The following is a 24593-nucleotide window of genomic DNA, read 5'->3' as shown; positions in this document are numbered from 1 at the left end:
GAGAATAGAAAGTTGATGCAAGATCGAAAGTATCTCTCGGCTACGTTTATTAAATGGAATATTTTACAATTCGGTCTCGTTTGAATTATACCTTTCTGTGTGACACGTTCGTCTTACGGAATCAGTTTTCTCATTGAACTGTTGCATAATAATTATAACTGTGTAGACAAGCATCAATTATATCTTATCGCTGCCGGTGTTATCGTTACACATATCATTGTTTACTAATTATTCAAAGACGTAAATGAAAACAATTGGTGGATAAAGGATTTGGCCAGCATCAAAGGGACGCTTATATTTCTTAACGATCTGATTAACAGTTTGGTGATCACTGCGGGGAATTTTATTTGATCATATCATCCGAAGCAAGGAATTTCCTTGTTATTCGTCGTGGATTCTGGGAAATCGAATCGTCAGCGTCGAATAACAACAATTTTCCTCGTTTCCTTGTTCGAAATATTCCTGAGAATATTCCTGATGGGAAGGTAAACCCGGAAAAGCGATGGACAGATAGATTTTCATCGACGGGGAAAAAACTGAACGTGGCTTCGCTGGTTACACTAATGGAATTATCTGCACGGCTATCTAACGCGAACACTCGTACCAATATTTGGAGAAATCGATGATTAATCGAGGAAGTTGCGTCAAACAAGGGGATGAAAACGACCCTCGATGGCGACCCCCATATTTACCCCGAAGATGCCACGTGTGCCGTAACTAGAATCCAGCTAAAGTTTCTTGCGAGGGATAATTGTTTATTATTACCTTCGTACAGTTATTTACCGAAATCAATTCAATCAGACAGGATGCACCAGGGTTAATTAATCAATTGATTTCTAATTAGGTGTACAAAACTTTTATCACCGACTGTTCATAAAGAGTTCATCCCGTCTGTATAAATAAATAAAAACGTTGAAGACGCTTCTGGCAGACGCACCGTCCCAGAGATTCCACGCGCGCGTTTGAGCAACCCTCGCGGGTTCCAAAGCTCGTAAACAAGCTTAGCGTCTCTCTAAATTTACGCGCGCGCGTGGACGCGTGTTTCTAATTCCGTCCTCGACACGTTCGACCCGTAGACGGTTTTATTTCAGCCGGAAGCGGGCCCGTTGCCCGCCTCTTTCCGGGGATCAACCGGAGTGTTCCCTTGACCCCCTGTTCGGGACTTAGCTCGACTTTATCGAAATAGAAATACACCAGAGGATCGTTTCGTGCGACAGACTGTTTACGTTTCTTGCTTACCTCGCGATGTCGCTCCCCGTTTCCTGTAAATTAACGAAATTGCTCGAAAATCTTCGTTAAGCCACGAAGAACAAGATCGAGCGCAGTTGCTTCGGTATTTCGAGATACCTATTCCGGGGAAAGTTAAGAATCTCTACGTTAGCCTCTGTGATTTTCGGAAAGTCTGATTGTGAAACAAGGAACGTCTTTCTAAGATGTATTTCCTGCTAGATGGAATTTTAATTTTAGTAGCCTGCGCTTACACAAACCATCGACCTTTCCCGTTTCACAGCCCTCGGTTAAAGAGACAGGAATGTGTCAGCAAACGAGACAAAACAAGCCTCCAACAACGATGCAACAGGAGCATCCATCGTGCGTCCCGTCTGAACGAGAGCGGCGAGCCAGGCGAGCGAACAGACAATCGACCGATTGGTACGCGCGCGGAGAAAAGAAAAGTCGCGAGTACGCGGCGTCGTTCTATTTATGTAACGCGTGTATATGCCGATCTACATAAATAGCCGGTGCTATTACGTAACGGACGGTAGAGAAGCGGAGCAACGATCTAACTAACGCGTATCGGACAGATGAATTCGTTAGAGGAAAAAATTGTCAAAGAGAACTCGGCAAGATGCATCGGTGAAGATGCATCGGTGATCCACGATCGTCAACACGAATTCGCGAGATTCGAGTGATTTGTTACCGTTGCGTCGTGGAATGCCGCTTGAATTCAGAGGAGCCGGTTCTCTGAAAGCGGACGGATCCTCCTTGTCCAGAAGAGGATCCGAGACGGCGCGCGCCCCGCTGATAAATATTTTGATGGCTGCTCGAATGGAATGTTTCAGTAGAACGAACTCAGGGAAAAAGAAAAATGATCCTATAGAAACACGACCATGTGTATTCGTGGAATACTCGTTGTTTAAGCTGATTTGTAACAGAGCGTCAATATATCGGGTAGGAATTCTCCATAATTAGGTGATTATGACACCACCACAGTCGGTGACACCAATGACTGCAGAGGTTCGTTAGAAACGTATCTGCATGGCACTCGTTGACACGAATCGAGCACGCCCAGGCTTATCCGTCATACGATTAAATCATCGAGAAATCATCGGCATGAATCACTCGATGTGTCATTCACCGTTTACGCAGCGCACAATATCTTGCTTCAGAGGAAAACAGTTCTCCAAATTATTGCGATTTCGAGGGAAGAAAGTTTTGTCGCGACAATGATTCGAGGCGACACCGGTCGAAGCAACCGGTCACACCTTCCGCATTCCACGAAAGCAGTCGTTTCTCATATAATGCAAGAGCGTTCTTAAAGATAATTACGTCGCCAGGAAATCCTGAATCGTGTCGGCTACGGATTTCAATTAGTATATCGTGATCCCGAAGAGGTAATTAGATTATCCTGAATTATTAACCATACCACTCTCTGCTGATCATTAAGATAACCTACAACCGTTACATGAATTCTGATCAATCCTAAGTGTATGCTCAGCGCAGTAGGATGAAGAAGAAACAATTTTTGGTCGATGCAGAATTTGTAGAATGATTGATAGCGATATTGATAACGGATTCCTGAAGAGGTTGGTTAAGATCCGGTGTATTTTTCGGATCCAGGAAATCGGTGAAGATACGGTTCGAAAAATTTCCAGAAATATTTGCTGAATACACATCCGACCGACGCCATAGGCGCACAACGTCGAACAGAAGAATGTTGACATCGATTTGCTGTCGATGAAGCTAGTTTGGAGGACGACGGCATACCTGACGCTTGATTTATCGGAACACTTTGCGTCCCAACAAATAGGTCGTTCGATGAATCGAGACTCGGTAAATTTCTGGCTGAAACGCATTACCTTCGATTGTTCTTGTTTCTTCGTGACAGCTTTTCGCCTTTCATATCTGTTCCTTTCATATCGTTTCCTTTCTTTTCTTAGCTGACTCTTTGAAACTCTATCGACCCGAAATATTTAGCATGGTGGAAAGGACAGGACGCCAATGGCGTGGATCGGGCAAAGTACACAAGAGGAAGACATCGCGCGTAGCATTTGGCGACTCGCTTTCGTGTGTATTACCTGGCCGGTCGAGCGGTTATCGCGCAGCCGATATTGGTCTTCCGTTGAAAATAAAAACGTTGATCCCACGGCCGTCCCTGGCGGCGTTTCCATGAATGAAACGCGACGAACGCGTCGATGACAACGACGCCTCGGCTCTGTCCGATAACGCGCACGCCGTTATCGTGTCTCGCCTCGAAAACCAGCTGTCGCGTTTTTACAATTTCCGCTCGACTCGTCGACGTTCCTTCTCTCCTATTCCCGCCCTTTTTCCCCTCATTCTTTTTTCCACCGACGACCGAAGCGATTTTTCACGGCGATCGAAACAAGAACGATGGCGCGACATCTAGATTACAACTCGCATTTTCTATCCCTTCGTATTCACCCAAAGTAGTAGAAAATGCCTAGCTTAGCTACCCTAACTCAGCTGCGCTTGTTCATCGGTTCGCCAACAAGTATTCGAAGCTTTATATTTAGCGGCTAAGGTCCGCGATCGCAGCTGGAAAACGATCGTTTCTGTACAGAAAACATTCGTTCCGACAGGGAGGCTATTAGCCCCGTTAGGAAGCATTTGATTCGCTGCGGAAGTGTTCCGCTCAATGATGGAGGGACGGGGTCTCTCCGCTGCGGAAGCGTTCAGTTTAACGGGGGAGGGAACTGGTTCAGCGCGGAAGCATTTGCTTCGACGTATTTCCTGCAAAAACGCTCAGTCTGATAATGGCAACGAGACCCGTGGATTCTACAGGGTGTTGTAAAAGAATGGGTCAGCTCTTTTAACTCTTCGACGGCGGACCATGGAGAGGGGCCCGATTTCAATTGAACTCTGTATCTAACAGCGTACTCGCGATTATTTTCTGACCTACTTATCAATCATCGCAATAGGTGTCGTAGAACGTGGATCATTCGCGACATCATCGAACCTTCCAGTGTAACGACTTCTAACAACCGTCCGCATTTTCCAAGACGGTACGACATCGCGAGAAAACAAGGTACATTCCGCGTGCCTCTGCGTACCGTTCTTGACCTAGACGAAACGGGAACGCGAAAACACGCGACAGTTATGTCCATCGCGGCGAACGAAGCTGACTTCTTCGTGGCGACTAGCGAAGAGAAAAGAAATGCAAATGATTCGATGCGGTCGTCGTGTTCCAGGTAACCGTGCGAAACTCGTAGAACGCAAACAACGAGGATCGATCTTTCGCTTCTTCCCCGTTCTTCCATCAAACTCGTATTCCCTGAACTCGTAGAAACGTTTCAGCAAATAGCTGGAAGCGTTGAAAGAGAGATTCTACACGGCCGATCGTTCTACGTGTTTGCTCGTACGAGAATTTCGCATCATCGTGCGAAGGATGTGTACGGAACGTTCGTGGAGATCGTGCGGTGATTGTTCGAGGGCCGACACGTGAAAATAATTCAGATCGCTGATTTTTCCAAGCAATCCGTCGGAACGTGTCCCATTTTCAACCGAGTTTCCCTATTAAAGACCGAACCGTCGTCTGGTTCCTATATTTTTGGCCGATCCATTGACTCTCGCGACGCTTTAGTCATGCGACTTGGTACGTTGCCCGCTGGCTGTTTGCGCAACAACGTGTCAGAGAACGTGAAATGTCAGAGTGGCTTCCGAGAGCGCGGGAAAAGGCATCACGCCTACTCGAATTCGAGAAAAACAAATGATCTTCGAGCTGGTCATCGTCGAATATTGATCTATGAGCTGCTACGTAGACGACGACGCGCAACTTTTCACGCTGAGACGTAACGATCTTCGCCTTCTTTTTATTTTAAACGATGGATATTTTACGAGATATTCTTTAAATAGAAAAGAAAATAACCTATATTTTAATCAACAGGATTTCTAACTCACTCGAGTATCTCAACGTCATCGTACGCGAATTCGTATTTGATTTGTCGCCTAATTTTATCCTCTTCTCGCGTGTTCTTAGAATAGCATTACGATGATCGAAACGATTACACGTGAATGAAACGATGTATCGTGACGAATTGGATATTCCTGAACTCGATGAATGCACGAATCAGTTTTAAGCCTAGCGAGTCACTTTTAGAATATGCCTCGAAGAGAATCGCAAAAATAGACGAGTCGCGATGCAAAAGGTTTCGAGTATTTATATCCGCGTGTAATTCATTCTGGTAGGCTTCTTTCCCTATTTACCTGATCCTACGCAAAAGATTATCGTAAACATCGAGAAAAGTTTCTTTATCCTTGTTCTTTTTTTAAACCTCCATTGTGTTTTCGTGTAAATTTGTTTTGCCGTGGCAGATGTCGAGAAATCTGGTTGAAGAAGACGGGATTATCTGGCGCGAACTGGACTTTGCGACCAATTACCTGGAATTCTCAGCGAGCCCGGGGAAAAACCTCGTGCAAAAGGTGCAAACTCGTTTCGCACGTTACGCACGTTCGCGCGACGACCAATCGCCGTTAGGCAGATAAGCTTCCGGGAACAACGAGAGGACATCGATGCTTCGATTATTTACCCTCGCGTTCGTTACTCGATACCATCCATTTCCTGATTTACCCTCACCCTGTCCATTTATATTTGCACGCTAAGATTATCAAGAATACCAACACTTTGTTAACTTAGATTAACAATCCTCCAGAGGTGTGCCAGAACCTGAAAATATCGAATCGGATCAAATCATACCTGAACCGAACCGAGTCGAACCGAGTCGCTCACTCCTATAATTTTTAATTTAAAGTCATTTCGAAGGGGTAGATCATCCTAATTATTCAGTGTCAAATTTCTGACACTGATTACAAATTACCACGAATAGTAATTAACGCGTTAATAAATTTCTGACGCGTTAGTGTTATTCACGGTTAAAGTATTCTCATCAGAAACGTTACGTTCTCACGTGAAGAGCACGTCCATGAACTTTGAGGAATGTCGCGTTCCCGAGACTCTGACCGACGTTTTGTTACGTGCAACAGGCCTCGCGGCGCCCGTTGCAACGGTTCGAACAATTAAACGGTTAAAACGTAATAGTTGTCACGATGTGTACCATGTGATGAGATCATCTCGATGACACGAATTAGCGAAAACCCTGGGCAATAAACACCCGCTTATCGGGAGACACGTGGACCCACGAAAGCCTCTAAATAATAGTAATTAACTTTACGACTAACACTTACGAAACGTGAAATTCGAGCGCAACGCGTGTAATTTCGTTCGTCAACAGTTTCGAATACTTTCGTAAGACAACTGTAAATATTTATAGGTCTCACGAGGAAAAGAAAGAGAAATTCTGATAATCGACGTTCGGTAAAAATACGTGTTTTATAAACATTTTGTTGATTCCGGGTTACTTACTTGGAAGAGAATCGATACCGTGTGCATTTCGAAAAAAGATAAGATTATTCGCTTCGAAGCTGCCCGAGAAAATGACTACTCTCCGCGAAATTTCCTAGTAAATTCATAAACCGAACGAGTTATTTGCCAGTTTAACACGTTAATTCCTCTTCTCGTCACGCGATTATCAAGAGTATCACGGCGAAAAGTCGTGATCGTGAAAAGCGACGAAGAAGAAAAAAGAAGAAGCTAGAAAATACTGGCAAGGAGGATATTGTTCTCGGTAGACGGTGTAGAACGCAAAGTTTCGCGAAGTCGAGGCTGTCGGATTCCGTAAAGAAAATCAAATATTGGTCACCGATAATCGTGTCGTTTCCATTCCGGTATTTCGCGGAAAGCAATTCCGCAGTTGCTCGGCCGACCTTAGTCATTGGTGTTGCCGGAAAACCGCGCTCGCCGTCGAGATTTGGACTTTCAACCGGGACCGTCGCGTCATCGCTAACTTGCCCTCGTTGTTTGTTGTTGTTATTGCATTGTTATTTCCCATCGGTGTCGACGTTCCGTGCCTGTTCTTTCGCCGGCACGGCGATAGCGTGCACGCTGCGTGATCGTGACGCTTGCCCGCCCCGATGATCGTTGCTCTTTTTATGCGTTCGCCGTTTCCTGTTAAAGTCCACCAACTTGATGGTCAACTTCGAACAATTAAACCAGACACAACAATATTCGTAACAAGTGGAATTTTTTCTAGATTTCGCAGAGGGGGCAATGTATTTTCACCGATCATCGTCCTTGTTGTTTCGAAGCGAGAAATAGAATCGACGTATGCGATTGTTGGAGGACAGTTTTGAGAACAGGTGCGGGTATCCCCGTGCGCAATGTGTACACGCTGAAGCAAACGTTGACGGTCGCCAGTGACGATAGATTAAGCGTTTTTCCGATGGCGACGAGCGTTAGATATCGCACGATTTACTACCGTGTAACTTGTATCATGTGCTAACAATGACATGCATTTATACTCGCGCAATTACGGTTTATCTAACGACGAACGCGTGCTGATCCTCGCCTATTGCGCGTCTACGCATCATCGCGATGATAAAAGCGTCAAGTGTCGTATCCGTTCCATCCCTATTTTTTTTTCTTTTCAACGAGTCACGCAACACGCGCATTACGCTGCGTCTTTTTACATAATCGTTGAAACGTTGGCCCGTCATCGTTAATAACTTCTTGTCGTTAGTCTCTTTTTTTAATCGAGATCCAAGCGAATCGTAATGAAAACGAGGAAAGTCGTTTGTGAAACGAGAATGTTTTCGGGGACGGGCAGAACACGCGCGTGGGCGCGTGCCACGCGAACGTACTTTGAACCGTCGCGACTAAAAACGATAGTAAATCGTGTAGTTTAACCTTGTTTTCTGGCGGAAAAACCTTCTAGCAGGAAAACAATATCAAAATTGTGCAATATTAGATTTTGGTGAAATTAAATAAAATTTGTAGGGTACCTAAAAATACTGTATTTTACAGTAGCTCATTTGATGCAGCTCTTGTTAAGAAGAAAAAAAGAAAAGAAGAAAACGTGATCGATAGTGGAGCATGATAAAGAAAACGTTGCTCCGACCTGTCCTTCCGGCCGTCACTCGCAATAAACAGAGGATGCCGCGAGAGGAATTCGAATAAGTGGCACGGCGTTTCCATCTCGCGTTGTTTACGACCTCGAGTGCTGGTGTGCAGTCACGGACAGGTGCGCGTGTTCCTTTGCCAACACTCGCAACTTTCTCGTGGCGTATTTGTTTATTCCTTAGCCGCGAAAAGCGCTCGTAATTAAGGGCTTATCCTCGCTAGGATTTCCTCGACGGACGTTTTTCGTGGCATCCCACGGCGAATTCTAAATCGAACCGTGTTTTCCTTCCTCACCTCGGTTAAAATAAACTCCGCTGAACTTTTTTTTTACCTTTCCTTCTGACGTTTCGTAGAAAATTAAGGTAACACGAGCGGAGGCAATAAACACGGTGTCCCTGATAAATAGCAAAAGTTCCACCCTTATCGTAACACCGTGCAAAATCCGTTTCCCACCCCTCGTTTCTTTATACTCATTTTCGCGCCGTATTCCTCGAACATTCAACTACCATTAATTCCTCTGGAAACGTGGCTAGTTTCGTAGTTATAGTTCCATAAAATCTGATGCGCGTCTCGTTAGCCGATGACCTAGAGGGTGGCCTCGCGCCCACGGAATCTGAATCAGCTGTTCTCGTGGCTTCCACGGACCTTGTTTACTACGCTCGACGCGCGTGTGCACGCACCTTTAAACGTTCCGTCCAGGTATGCAGCCGACGTGCACACCTGTACGCGAGAGCAGCTAGGTAAATATAGAGACGTTGTTTACGAGCCTCGTCGCGGTTCACAATGGCCAGTGATAAAAACGTCTATTAATAGATCGCAGACGGTACAAGCTCGAACTAGGATTCGACAGAGAAACGTGTGACCTAGTAATAAACGGTGGCTGGTTAGCGTTTATTAGCGTGCGATACATTCGTCGTTTCTACGTCGCACGATCCATGCCCTATAAACTATTATACAGAAATTTCTACCGACAGTTTACAATTTGCATACAGCCGAGAAATTTAGAAATAAAAAAAGAATCTATTAACATCGAAATGTTGCGGAGTAACGGTTGTAGCGGACGTTGACTGCTCCCGATCCGGCGGAAAAGTTACTCAACAGCCGTGGCGGAATCTGCGGCGTAAACAATAAACAAAAGTCCCGATGAATCATTCGAACCGGCTAAAGATACCGCATTATTGACGAGCTCCGTGCAATTAAAATGAAAATTTTCTTCGTCTTCTATTTTGTAGCGATTGGAAGTGTAAGTACGTGTATCGTTTGTAAGACGTAAACCTGGCACCACGTTCGCTTAACATCGCCGTTGACCGAGAATCGCTGTATAAATAAATATCGGCCAGGCCGACGACGAATGATTTCCGGAAACGCGCGATAAGAGCGAGATCTAGGAAGAGGCAAAAATCAATCGCTGGCTGATGGCATTCCTCGCCGTGCAGTGTGGACGCAGAACCGATATATCATTTCCAATTTTATAATAAAATATCATTTCTACTCGATACTCATCGAGCAGAAAAGTCAGGCTTGCGTCCGCGCGTTCGCGCGTCTACGAGGAAACAGGCTCGCACCGGTGCTCCTACGTGGCAAAGCCATATAAATAAGTCTCGGCTAAACGTCGACGAGGGAATATAAACACGCGCACGTCTGCCGTTAGCATCGCGAGCTTACCTGCGTCGCCTTTCCTCGAACGGGCGTGAATGAAGCCACAGCCTGGGACAGGCTTTGTGCCGCGCGACGACGATTCACAGAGGCGAGCCAACACGCTCGAATCGGCGCGGCGCGGTGGCATGCGAATAGCGGCACGTTCGCGATACGAACGTTAGCTGATTCCCGTTTTCCTTGTAAACAGGAAGCCCGCGATCGTCGTCGCGCACTCTCATTGTGTCTGCAGGATCGTATGAAATTATCATCGCGAAATTCCTTCTTACCTCCAACCGTACGCAGAACGATCTCCCATTCGTTTCTTTCAATTCTAACTGCATTTTCGACTTCTTTCGTTAATTGCTCCTTCAAACAGCGTATCTGCCGCGCTTTTTCAACCGTCAACTTTCCTAATTTGAGTCGTTCTTTGAAAGGAACGCAACGCGTTCTCAATAGTCTCATAGTTTCGAGGAGATTCGAGTTAGATTTCTACTCTCACGGACGATTTTATAGCGTATGATTTTCCCGCGTTGACGAGTACCATGAAGAACGACTTTCTATGGTGTTTCAGATGATGGATGCGATATAACTCAATATCAATGTTGTAGGCGTTTAACGGAGGGGAAGAGAGGGTTTCGTCTCCCCGGACGCCTTTAGTTCGGGCCGGGAACCGCTATGTGGCGGCGAGATGATCAGTGACAGTGTTGTTCTCGCTGGCGGTCGCCAGGCATGCAGTTCGAATATAGAAGTTCTGAATTCCGGTATGATAGGTGTCTGAACCCCACTGACGAGTCTGACAGACGATCCCCGAGACGAAACGCCTTTTTCTTCCCTCTTCTATAATGTTCATAATATAACATTTTCTTGAATCTTTTTTTCGACCATTTCAGGTCAGTCCGTGTTAACCGGTTAACAAGCGGAAAGCTTTTCTCTTTTTTCGAGGGCCGAATTTTACCTGAATCGTTAGGCCCAATTACTAGAAACGCGGGAACGCGTCACTTTCTAAAAACTATGCCGTTCACATATCGCCAACCAGAAGCGTTGATCGCGTCAGCGAACGTGTGAACCCGCTCCGACGCGTAATCACACGCGGTGTCGTTCGTCCGCGATCCAGATATTCCAAAACAAAGGAAAGAAAGAGGGGAAGGTTAGGTGCCCGCGACAATAGAACGTTCGATAGACGGTGTTCGTTGACCCGGGTCAAGGTGAACCGACGACCATCCTTGGCTCGCAGGCTTCTCGAACCGAGAAACTACCAACCTGGTCTGAAAGAACTTCCGCGACATCGTGAGAAGTATCGAAGCGAGGTCGTAGGACCAGCCGAGCACGTGACTTCCCAGGAACGCGGCTTCCGTTCCGTTCCTCGCTGATTACGTTGTATAACGTTGTGCACGGGAAACTGGGAAATTACCCTCATCCTCCGTGATCATGTGTGTTTTCACCGTGTTCGAAGCGGTTTTACGGGAGCTACTTTTGTTGAAATAACATAATTTTTCTTTGCTATATCAATCCACAAGCGATTCTCTCAAATATTTTAATTACTGTTAATGCTCTTTACTCGGGCTACGACATTTCGCGGGTCAACTTTCATTCCTGACGCAACATGTACAAAGTTTCACGTCACTACACACCGTTCTGACAACACAGCCACCCGGTTTCCACAGTTTCCTGATTTTTCTTAAGTTCAATTAAAACACTCGTAACGAGTTCATCTAGTTTCATACCAACATTCTTGTGATTTTTTCTGCGTCAATAAAACTGAAGAAATTTCCTTTAAATCGTGTCAATAATTATTCTTGGTATTTTGTTATTATAATTTATACGTGATAATTAAACATGACTTGTAGTGATTCCTCTTAGCACAACATTTCAATATGTTGACTTTGTTGAAATAAAAAGCGATTTATACATATATGCTAAGTTATTTTCCGTCCTTCGTTTATTTATTTGAAATTTTCGATTTTCAGCCGCGTAGATCGTAGAGGCGCGTCGGTCTGCGCGCTTAAGGGCAGTAGGTCGTTCCCGAAATGATCAGATACCCGGCCCGTGTCTGACCGATGCGACTACTATTTCTGGCAAATTATTCTGGCCTCTCTATGTGGATAAGTTTGACCCGAACCGACTCGCACCACCGTGATTATCGTTAGTTTTAACCAAGTTTTAAACATATTCCAATAAAATGTTGAATGTTTATTTTGAAAATATTCAAGCTTCGATTATTCCGCTAGAATCGAGGGTAGAAGATGTTTTCGATACGATCGCGGTTGGAAACTATCGAGCCTCCGCTTCGAGGTTGGAAAAAAGTGTCGTAAACAGGCATGTTTGCAATCGCCGAGGGGGTATTCGGGTCGCCGAAGTTACGACGTTATTTGGACGAAATTTCGCGATTTTTCGAAATTACCCTCCTGGCCACCTTCGCTCTTTTTCCTCGCGATATATTCGACCTACGAATTTGGCAATGCATCGCGGCTATTTTTGCGGATTTACCGGTCGAAATAGGTCGTTCGTGGCTGTCTGCGGTAGAAAAGCAAACACGGTTTTGGGCTGGCCTCTGAACATGAACAGAAAGAAAAAGAAGGAAGGAGTGCTCGATAAATCTTCGTCGAGACGTTGAACAAATTGAACGGCCATCACGTTTCTTTGTTTAAGCAAGCGCTAAAAGTAACGTACGACCGATTTACGATCGAATAAAAAGAAAAACAAAGAAGTGGTACTTTTACAACCTATCTAAATAATTCCAACTGAAACCTTTAGTGTAAAATATAGAATAACCGGTAGCAATTTATTTATTTCTGACAAGGAAGAAAGTAAGCAAAATGGAGAAGGTCATATATCTTCAGGCTTAGACAAATTTTACCTAGACACTCGCGTAGCAGATTCGAAAACTAGAAACCAAGGTACTTGTTTCTCGTAACGTGGAAATAAAACGTAAAACAACGTAGACATAATTCGTCGGAGTAGTAATTACCGTTCGACTATTCTGGTTCCGCGTTGCTCGTCGGTACCGTCTTTAATTTACCTACTAGCAACAGTTTGGCAACGACCTCCGTCTATTTACGGATTACTAACATCGAGACCGGACACGACTCGTTCCGGCCTCTCTTCGAGTGGGTCGAGTGCAGTAGTCGCTCGTGGCGACCCGCTTTCAACCGGCTACGTTCGTTCATGGACGAAATGAGTCATTTGAAAATTTTGCGTTTATCGAAACGCATCACTTCCAATTAGACTTGCGTATCTCTGTCATAAATTAGAATATCATCTTAGCTAAAGTCGAATTCAGTTTCGACTCACGAGTTAAGTTCCGGTAACCGAATTTTCGAATGCACTTGCAGCTGATTTCAACCCCCTATGGTTTCGTCTCAGTTGTCAATTTAAATTGTTCCTCCAAGACACTTACGTTTTATAGGATCATTTTTAATGACCTCCGCGTTTATTTAAGGATTCGCGACAGAGACCGGATGTGGCTCGTTCGGATGTCGAGTGGGTCGAGTGCAGTGGTCGAGCGTGGCGACCCGAATTGCGCCGAGTGCGCTCCGATGAAACGGATCAAATGGGTCACGCTCGAACGAGTTCTCTAATTTTTCCTGTCGGACGAACACGATTCGCGAGCGACCTGCATCCATCGAAAAATAAAAAAATAAAAAAAGATAAAAAAATCGCGACACGTTAGTCGAGGTCGAGATTACATAAAATTAAAGTCGTGTCATTGTTTACCAGACTAGACGCGGAGGTGTAGCGTTAAAAGGTTTCCATCGACGATTCACCTCGATTCGTCGATTTCGTGGAACGCGTCGCGAGGAAAGAAAGCAGTTTGCTCGCTAAAGTTTCTGCTCTCGCAATCGTCTCACGTAGGGCAATCATTGTGTCGAAAGGTATACTGGAAAAGCGAAATCAAAAAGCCACGACGAGTCTCTCTTCTCGTAATGAGAAATAGTAGTAACTGGCTACTTTCGGAATTACTCGCCGGGACAAATATTGAGTGGTGCGAGCAAATATTCTCGCTCTGACGACGTCAAATATCCGACTACGAGCCTCTGCTAGACTAAAATTCCCTTCCTTTGATATAATCCTACCCCTGTGATACATGGTGTCGAGAGGATAATGGTCATTAACGAAGGAGGGTAGTTTTATCAAATTTCTTTTTCTTACTTTTCATCCCCCAAATGTTAAACGACTCTTTCAAAGATATTACCTGGAGGATCGTCCCGGAAGCGGGGTCCAGGAAGCAAGATTATCCGAACCGGTGGTGGCGCAATTTTGCGCAATGCAGTCTGGTGTGCTGGAAACACGGTGTCTACGTCGAGCAGGTCGACGATGGTCGATTCAGGGGGATCCAGGCGGCGCTGTTGGCGGGACGATCGTGTGCTGTAAAGGTGGGTGGGAGGATTTGTTTGTAAACAGAGATCGCGGCAAGTCGCAGATCGTGGTTGTAGAGGTGGCAAACGGTTCGACCGGGGATACGTTGGAAGGACGCCGCGGTGACGGGAGCAGGAGGGGAGACTTTCTCCCTCCGAGGGGTTACGTAACCTCCACAACGCGCGCCTGTCGGCCGTCTGAGCGTTGCGGGAACGACCTACTTGACCCACTGTCCCTAAGCGCGGCCTCGCGGATCGAGGCATCGGGGATCGGGTCGCGACCAACGCTCCACTCGACCCACTGCCGAAAGACACCGGAACACGAGGGTAGTCGTCAACGACCGACCCTCCCTTTCTCTCTCTCCCTCCCTCCTTCATTCTTTCATCCATCTTTTGGCAGTTTTAGGAAATTGGGAGAGACGCGTCTGGTTCCTTCGGATGACTTTCTGGTACACCCTTCGATCTGTATCCAGGTGATTTCCTGAGGGGTTGATAATGGCTGCCTTCGGGAATATAATAAATACTGATGTAAGATAATTGAAAATAATTTCTTCATTAAAGAAGGCTCCCATCGTGGACACCAACGTGGCCGTTAGATGGTTGCCGTGGTAGGGACAGGGATAGCAAGAGAAAGGGAGGAGGATCGGGGAAAGGAGACTGGACGAGGAGAGAGAAACACCGCTTACTTTACTTTTTACAGTCGCGTTCCAGATTCCTTGGAATCCGGCGTGCTCGTAACTGTAGTTAATTGTTTAGACGGAGCTCGATGGCCAGTCACCTTTTACACGGGGACTGAATAAAGGAACGCCACGCGATCGGAACGTGCTCGTCTTCCGGTCTAGGTATGCCTCGGCGACCTTACGGGAATTCGCTTAGCTGCGCGGACATTGTTTCCATGACTTTTACAGATCGATCAAATGCGGTACTGTTGATGCTTTTGCGATACGATCCGATCGCGATGAAGCTGTTGTGGTTTTTAAATTGACCCAGTTACCTGGCCTTTTCTTGTGAAACTGAATCGTCTGGCGTGACGATTAACCCTTTGATACTTTGCAAATTAGATTGAAGTAGATTACACGTTGATAGGAAGAAAAGTAGAATGGTTAATCGTTAGATATTTAGTAGGACAAAGTCGTATGCACGAGACCGGTATATCCGCTTCGAAGAAGAGGTCTGATGAGACGCGCAGGCATTTCAGGGGGCTGGTTATTTAAGGGTAATTTACTTTCAAAACAGCAAACCGACTGTCACGACGATGTCCGCCAGGTCGAGATCTTCTCACGACGCCGATTGTTCGTATTGGATCGTCCTTAGTCTAGACGTAGCTCTCCTATCGCCACCACTTTTCCTCGTATACATTCGTTCGACTGTAAATATCCGGGTCTCTTCGTGCTCTCGATATCTCTGCTGGAAAGTTTGGTCAAACGATTCTTGCCGGACTAATTTCTTGATCGAGGAAAGTACGGAGTAGAAGAAACGTTTAGGGAAACGTACGAGCATTTGCACGACGATGACGAGAACGATCGTCGGAACTTTAGTAGATTGAACGGACTAGACGACTCGGATGAGATGAGTTTTCTAATGATGATTTGAACGGTTGTTGGAAATCATCTGTCGTATGATGAAATTGAAGGAATTCTTCAAAGATGACGGGATAATTGAACTCGTTCATTTGTTATAATAGGTAATCGATGATTAACCCCTTCGCCTATGATTTTTTCGATAGTTGCGTCAGACAGAGCTAACTGCTTATTGCTTGAATTTTGAAACAAATAAAGAGAAATGAAATATCATGCCTATATAACATTCAACGATCCCTGATCGAGCAAATTAGAATTAGAATTAAATTCAAAATCCAAGCAAATTTAACAGATTTGAACTGTAAATTGCGTCACGATTGCGACACAATGTTGTAGGGCAAGGGGTTAAAAACAAAAAGGTAGGATAGTGGCAGGTGATACCTAAGGATGACGTATGCATATATCCGTCTCGTCGAGGATCGACGGTTCCCTGGAATCTTTCAGGAAAGTGCACGAGTCCAGGCGAGCGAGCGAGCGAGCGAGCGTGCAATTCCGCATCGCTCGGGACGGACGCGAATTTCACACAAAACATAAGCCGCGTATAGAAACGTAGACACAGTGGCCTAGACAAGTAGGTCGCGGCGCAGTTCTCGCGACACGAGCTCGCGTGCGCGAGACCGCGACGTCTGTGTCGGTGTGCACAGCTAGGCGAGTGAACGCCGAGCGAAGCGTGTCGCTGCGAGTGTGACCGTGCTCCTACACCATCGCACACGAACGCGTCCACGTATGTATATCCACGACATTACATAAACTGGGTGCTTTTGCCGTCCGACATTCTATCGGTTGCTTCAAAAGTTGAGTTGCTTCATTTTTGAAAACTACTCTTTTTTAAATTATTATTTGGTACCCAATTTCATTCTCTGCCTTTCTCTTTACAGTCTGGAGAATAATTAACTCCCGGACGACGGACCATGGCGAGAGCCCCAATTTCATTCTTCCATCCGATTGTTCAAAAATAAATTCAAGATCAACAGGGATCATTAATGATATTATAATTGAACTTTTTAATACAATGCTTGTTCATTTGTGTCGGGGAAGTAAAAGAAAAAGAAAAAGAAAACTGCGCAATCTAAGGTGAAATAAAGTTACCATTCCCTTATGATTAATTAAGGGCCTCACAATTTTGACCCTCTCCTTTTTTCTTTCTTCTTTGTACGCATGTATAGAAAGAGTATACGTAGATAATTTGGTACGGAAAAGCAAAAAAAAAAGAAGTCATTTCAGAAGACTGATGATCTTTGTTAGAACGAAATGCTGTAAAGGTTAATGAACTTGGTTGCTGAAGCTGATTCTCATTGAGACACGAGCGATCAAGAGGATAGGTAGATTAGTAAATCCGGAAACAGCTAATACCATTTGGTACGGTCGCATTAGTCAAAAAGTCAAGACCACCGACGAAAGGAAAGAAAAGCAACGTTCATTAGCACTTGCTTAACACGTTGATTGCCATGGTGACGCAACTTTGGAAATTAGAATGATTAAAGACACGAACGTTTAATTATTCAATTTAACATTTCAGTTTGCCCCATCACGACGTTTAACTAATGTTAACTTTTGCAATTTTCTTTTTATAATTCTTCAATTAACCCCATCGGCGCAGAGTTCCACAGTAACCACAGAACGTTATTTAATATTACCCAACTCTAAATTATACATTGTATCAGCAATCCTCGTTATTTAAATAAACAATACAAATACGTAGCTTGGTCTAGCGTTATTTTCTCTGCAGTTTCTCGCGGGATAGCCGAGCAGCTTGATGCAGGAAATTGGCTACCGTGAATCCCCCGGGGAATATCAAGTAAATCGAGACGAGGATCGTGTTGGTACCGGTAATTAGCAGTTAAACTACACTGTCGTTTCTCACTGCTGGAATTCGTCGAATCGTTGCGTCGCGATCTGTTGTTTACACGCGTCAATTGCCTTCTGCGGCTTCCCGAAGAACCGTCCGACCCATTAGCGGGGCAATCAGATTGCCAGAGTGTTACGTCGCGAGGCTAGTGCGCAGTTAGTTCACGATCGATAGTGTATTTTAAGGGAACTGTTTAGATAGATGCATCGTTTTACACCGATCCTAACCTTGTTCGCAACAGATCGATCGTTCTTACCATTCCATTCCTCCTCGTGCTGATTTCCACCATTATTTCACTATGGTCAACTTCAACGAAATCGTTCAAATATAAAGTTTAACGTTTCTCCTCTGTCTGTTTGTATATTATTTCCAACAAGCGCATGAAAATCGCGTCGAGAGTTGATGGAAACGAAACAACACGAAACTGGGTTAAAATGTCGCTCGGATCGACGAAAGGGAACCTTGAACGCTTTTCCTCGCGATTCCCCCAGACAATTTTCCAGTTTCGTGCAAAGTTGCGACGCGCGTTACGTAATCCTCGGATAATTTCGTTGCTTTTCCGCGCTCCGTCGCCTTTCCCCGTGCTTTTCCAACGAATTTCCCATTCTCAGTCGCGCCACGTGTTCGAATAAATTGAATGAAGCGCGTGGCACGACGATTTTCCAGCGAATCTGGAAATTGAAACCAATAACGATGCTTACGAATCGAGAGGCTGTTAACGGGTTATCGATTAACATTTATAAAAAATAAAAAATCAGGCTCGTGAAGCATGTAAATATCGCTGTAAACTGATAATAGTCAAAGGGTTAACACGATCCAGCGTTCCATTGTGATTATACACGCTCGACCGGGTAAGAGAAAGTCGGCAAAGATTTTCGGCGCGTGGGAGAGAAATTAAACCGAGATCGTAGTCGACCATCGAATCACTGAATTTGCATTCTCCTTTAACGATTTCTCACCTCTTCGAGGTACCTATGTTATCTTATTCGCGTCGAGCGTTCTTCGATAATGCTTCCGGTACCGGTACCGCGTCCCCATGGCGAACCAAAGAATTGGAACTTACTGCGCAATCACGGCCAATTAATCGGTGACGAATCGAAAATTCAGCGATCCCTTTGTCGTCGCGAAATCCGAGGTCCGTTCATGTTAATTAAATTTAATTGATCATCGGCTTGGCGCCACGTTGCTTTCAACATGGCATCGTATCAAAGGGAGCCGAGCAGTGCCAACAGACACGTCGTAATTTATCCTCTGACCGCGTAAGAATGCTCGACCGACAGCAAACCCATAAATTTTTGTTCGCGTTCGCGGGAACGCGATCCGAGGGAAATCGAAGCCACGGCTCGAGCAAACAGCTGCTCGCCCCGATAACGGCGCGCTTAAACGTTTTCCCGCGAAAAATTGCCCTGGAAAATTTTTATTTCCCTCGCGATTAACGAGGATTTAAGTATGATCACCGATTCACCCCCTTTCATCCCCTTTCGTAACCGCCAAGTAGACGATGATTCGTCGATCGAACGATTTCGATAAGAGAAACGGCTTTCTCTCGGCTATTTCGATCGTCGACTCGAGAAGCGGTTCGCGGAATAAGCGCCAAGAAAACGGCCGACTCGCAATGGCCTTACCTGCATTTCGATACGCAACCGTCCCTACGTGCTTAGCTAGGCTAGCTAACCGGGGATCCCGATTATTTACGTGAAGGTACGCGGATCGCTGGCAACGACGAGGCAAGCTCGACCTCCAGCAAACGACGCCGACGACCACGACGACACGGCCATGTAGGTACGTGCAAACCGCTCCGAATCAGCCAGTAAAAACATGGAAGTAGGCCAGATAGTCGGCGAACCAGACCCCCGTCTAGATATTGCGACGCAATAATTCACCGTAAACTTTCGACACGCTGGGACAATTTGCACCGACAGTCGCTCTACCGACTGGTACCTTCATTTCTATTTCTCTCTTGCTGTTCCTCTCATTATTCAGTGATTCTAAAATTTGGAAATTCTAACACCTGTTTACAAAGCTGGCACCTGGTCTGGAAAAAATCCTAATTACATCTATGATTACACTTGACATAATTAAGTGGCTATTCGTTGTCAAAACTTTCAGAGTCACGGAAGCAACACGAGTGCACAGAGTGCGTGGCATTGGAACGGTAAAGAGAAAAAAGGTAAACGAGGCCCACGAATGTCCCGGGTTCCGTTAGAACGGGGACGATCGTTGAAATATTACAGTGGGACGTTGATGTTTGCCGCACTACTTTGCAGAGAATGCGAAACGTGGACAAGAATTTCTCATTTATGGTTCGGAAACGCCGCGGGCTAGTACAGTTAAGCTGTATTGTGTAATATTGGTCGAATCGCAGGCATTCCATCGATGATTACGCCAGTTGTTCAAGCGGTGGCCACCTTTTAATAAACGAAACCAAACCTATCAATATGCTCTTGATATCAACTTTTTCAAAGTTTCTACACCAAAATTGTATCTTAATTACTATATCGCTATTGTGCTAATTTAAAATAGAATTTTTAACACGTTGAACGCCATGGGGGTTCACCGGTGACCGGCTACGCAGATTACAAATAGAATTCAAATAGAAAGCTTGAAATTTTAACTATTTCTATTCTTAATAATTCACCCTTTCAGTCACGAATTATTTTTTTCTTGAAAAAAAATCGAGGCTTTGCTAAGCAAGCCTTTTTTTTAAATAAAATTATGATTTTTCAGTGGTATAAAATATCTCCAAAGAGGTCCTCGAGGGGGGTGTAACGCGTCCGTATGAGGATAATGTTTAGAAACGGTAAAATTTACCGAATTTAAATATACCAACCATTTATATAGTATTATATAGTATGCTTTGATATGAGGAAGGAAGGCATAAGCCATGAGTGAAAGAGTTAGAGCAGTGTTTCCCAACCTGGGGCTCACGCCCCAAAATCATGCATATTTGATTGCTAAGGGTGGCAATTAAAAAATGGACACGTCCAGAGTTTTAGTTAACCGTATGGCGACTCTCAGTTCCTACTTTGCAGCAAGCATCAAGCGCAAGGATCTCACTAAATATAAGTAATAAATAATTACTAATAATTGAAATAATTAAAATAAAGTAATTAAAATGTTTTGAAAATTTACTTACTGTGTTTCCTCAACAATTTCCTAGCGATTTATTCCTAAAACCCATTTAAGTTTCTTCATTATTCTTCATTCTATTAAAAATTATGTATATGTTACATAGGGAGCATAAGAATTTTAGAAAGGCTTAGGTAAGGCATGGCACGAAATAGGTTGGGAAACACTGGATTAGAATTGAAATACGTCCCACAAAAAATGCCCGTTATCACTGTAACGTTCAATCTATTAACAATGACCGGGATGACGAATTAATTCTCTGTTTTGAAGACAAATGAAAAACATATGACAACGGTCATTATAAACAAGGTGTAAATATTTGCATTGTTGTTCGTGTTTTAAAATAGATACATTTTTATGTCATTTATTACTATGATGTAAAGACGATCAATAAGCATTCTCAAAAATATTTACAAGTCTTATCAGCTCGACTAGAGACAACGTTCGAATAACGACTGGCTGCGGTCATCGTCGATGATATAATCGATGTTTACCCCGATCGATTGATATCCATGATGCAACAACGATGCAAAACAACCGTCTGCGACAAACGCAGTGAACGTGTCAACCATCTAGTTTCTAATGGACGAACGAAACAAAGAGCTGGAATGGAAATTATAAACACGTAGTATCCTGACGCGAGGCCGCAATGATTCCGAGCCGTTTACTGCAAGGATTATCGCGTTTAGTAACGCGTAGCTCGCGATTATTGGTTGCGCAATGCGAGTCATCGAGGCAGAGAAAAACGGAACGGGGCATCACGCGTGAATGTCAACAGTCATGGGGAAAAAGCTCGAGTTAGAAGAAAAACACGAACGGGATAAGCGGCGTCTGAAGTTCACGCGGCCATCGATCCGTCCGTCCGGTTATAATTCATTTTTCAAACGATACGTCGTTCATGTTCTGCTCGAGTTTCGAAGTTCAACCGAGAGGCTGACTCGTGCCCCAATTCTTCTACACGATTGCGGAGCATGAAACGAGGAAACAATGTCCGTAGAGATTGAAGTTCGCGCACGAGAATAGATACGAGTACGTACATCGAAATCATCAATAATAACATTCAATGAAATATGGATCTATTATTGACAATGTATACATCGTAGTTTCGCTTACGTCGACTTTAACCCTGCTGTTTTCACTCGCGCTTTCACTTATTGACACCGACAAATAATATCTATAATTCTTTCGAAAATTTCTTTCTCAGAAATCTGAAGAGAAATTGCTGTTCCCATGCTTCATGGTAAGTTTGAAAAATTTTAATAAGTCGTCAGATAAAGATTGTCAGAAGAAAATTCCTCGGGGTCAGCGATCGTATCCACGCGCCTACTACTTTTCTTAGATCCATTCGACGTGTCTACAGCGTGCATAGATATCAATTATAGACAAACGTACAAAGTTAGAATCGCTAATCTAATGTTAGAAGCGTGTCGCAGTACATACGTTTTATCTGTAATGTAAGCCACGCGCTTCCAAGTTTTTATACCTTTTTTTTTTTGTCATTAGAATTCCACTAGCTCGTATACACTTTACTGTAAAGTGGCGATAATTAACAGAGCTAATCACAGATGCTGTAATTTGTACCATAAAGTTGCATACCAAAATATTGTTCAACTCTCGAGGCATGATTTCATCGAAAAACGAGTTTGACTTTCAGCTCCTCCAGGTATTAATTACATCAGCTCGAAGTTACACGGTTCAATGGAATATCGAGTGCACTTCATTTCTCACATTCACCGAGCGCGTAGCATCGATCGAAAATCGAGCAACAATTTCGAGCAGTCGGCCAGGTGGGTATCTGACGGTTACGAAAGATCGTGCAACAACGAACGGTGTATCGGCGGTGTTATCAGGGGCTCTTTCGAGGCGGGAACACGATAATCGGAGCTGTCGTGTCCGTCAACGCGAATAGTCCGTGGCACACCTATCGGCAACGGACGTGAAATATGGGCGAAAGTATTTCCTTCGAGGCGTGATCATGTAATATCACTCGCGTAACATTGTGTCGTTACGTTGGATAACGGTTCCTTTTCGAACGGCAACGAAAAATAATCGGCCACGTCAACGGCGACGCGATTTCAGGTGCGATTCGAGTCTTGCGCAACCATCTCGCCCTTCGCAACAATTAACGCGTTAATCGTGCGATTGCTCGCAACGCGAGTCGCAAACACTTGAACGATCTCTTATCAAAGGGTCGAGTACAGATTGTCCAGCCGTCCGAAATTTCGACGATAGCGTTTCCGGCGGAACAGCGTTACCTACCGGTCGGAATCGCGACAGCAGCTGGCGTGGCACGCCGCGCCGCGTTGTCCACCACCGTAAGCCCTTCGTGTCAGCCACGGAGAATTACTTCGGCGTGTATAAACGCGAATAGAGTGGCTCGCGAAACATTGTGAAACCCGTTGCGCTACGTTTGCCAGCATTAACGCGGGCCCCGCGGCTTAAACCCGTTGGCAATGAATTCCCGCCGCTGATAGCCGCTTATGTCACGGTGAAAGCTAAACGGGTCAAAAGGCGTAATTAACGCGAACGTAATACTGTTTACGGGGAGGATACACGAGCCGTTCGTATCACGGACTGAAACGTTGGAAAGTTTTGAAAAAAACAAACAATTCGAACTCTCTTCATTTTCAGTATAGCGATGCAATAAGGTGAGAATTCAAAGAAACTCGAAATGTTTCTCAATACTATCAAATATTTCATTCTTACAAACGCGTAGTGTAAAAGAGAAACTAGTGGAGTTGTGCGAGTACTCGTAATTTACACTCGCTTCGATTGTTCGAGCCGAGTCCAGCGCTTGAATTTGCCGAATTACTCGAAATCGACGAACTGTTTGAAACAAAAGCGAGCTACTCGAAAATTCGAACCGTCGTAAAACTTCGATTTACTTGAAGATGAATTTTCAGCTCGAATATTCGAGTAGCTCGCTTTTGTTTCAAACAGTTCGTCGATTTCGAGTAATTCGGCAAATTCAAGCGCTCGACTCGGCTCGACCGACCGATCATTGTTTCACTCGAAATTCGAGTACTCGAATAACTCGCACACCTCTAGAAACTAGTATACCCATTCCACGATAGGTAAAATTGAAATTCAATCGTAAGCACGGCATTACAAAACGCCTAACGCGGATCTCTTTGTTCGCCACAAAAGAATCTCACGAGTTCTACCAGAGAAAAGAGGAAATGTTGAATGGGACATAGACGCAGGCATTTGAATATCTGCGTTTAACTAGGATGACAAGGCCGTACTCGTGTCGATGACCGATAACCTTACCGATTTTCACGTCTCGAATCGCTGACAGGTGAATACAAACGGGTTGCGCCTCTTCTGCGAATAGTACACCGTAGAAATATGCAATCGGATAACGGAAGCAGGCGTACAGCAAGGTTGCTTTAAGTATTCTATTTTAATTGCTACACTTCACACCACCGTGCACCATGACGTGCGATTGCTGCTCTTGTTTAATTGGGCTTGATTCTACTGTGTTCTTTAATCTATGATCCCCCGTGGCCGCGTGGAATCACAGACGCTAAATTCACGGCTGCACATCCGGTTCTCGTCGCATTCTACGAAGATTATTTCCTTCTTGAATTCCAGCAAAGAGTAGTAGTCGATTTCACAGAATTAATCTTCGAAAGACGCAATATTTTGTAAGTACATATAAAGGAGCAACGCAAGCTTTCGTCGCGGATATTGATTTCTAGAAACTGCAGTTGCATTACGTTACGCGATGTTGTACGGAAGCGAGCAACGTTACATCGTATTAGATTTATTCAATCAACTTCCTGCAATTAATTGAAATGAACAATTAAAACGGTTCGATCCGACGCGTGTAATGTTTTAAAATAGTTGTT

At 44.6% G+C, this 24593-nt stretch overlaps 1 protein-coding gene and 1 long non-coding RNA gene across 3 annotated transcripts in view; one reads left to right on the top strand and one right to left on the bottom strand.

Moving 5' to 3' along the window:
- Pdk1 (Phosphoinositide-dependent kinase 1) overlaps positions 1-24593 on the bottom strand; it is a 316010-nt gene that overhangs the window by 74175 nt on the left and 217242 nt on the right. The gene's annotated exons all lie outside the window — the stretch shown is intronic.
- On the top strand, positions 16317-16753 carry LOC117604011 (uncharacterized). Its single transcript, XR_004581331.2, has 2 exons — positions 16317-16488; positions 16643-16753. It is a non-coding gene; the product is annotated as an uncharacterized LOC117604011 (long non-coding RNA).

This window comes from Osmia lignaria, chromosome 9 (assembly GCF_051020975.1).
Source record: "Osmia lignaria lignaria isolate PbOS001 chromosome 9, iyOsmLign1, whole genome shotgun sequence".
Classification (NCBI taxonomy): domain Eukaryota; kingdom Metazoa; phylum Arthropoda; class Insecta; order Hymenoptera; family Megachilidae; genus Osmia; species Osmia lignaria.
Note: the sequence above shows the minus strand (reverse complement) of the source record. Positions and strands in the feature narration are given on the sequence as shown.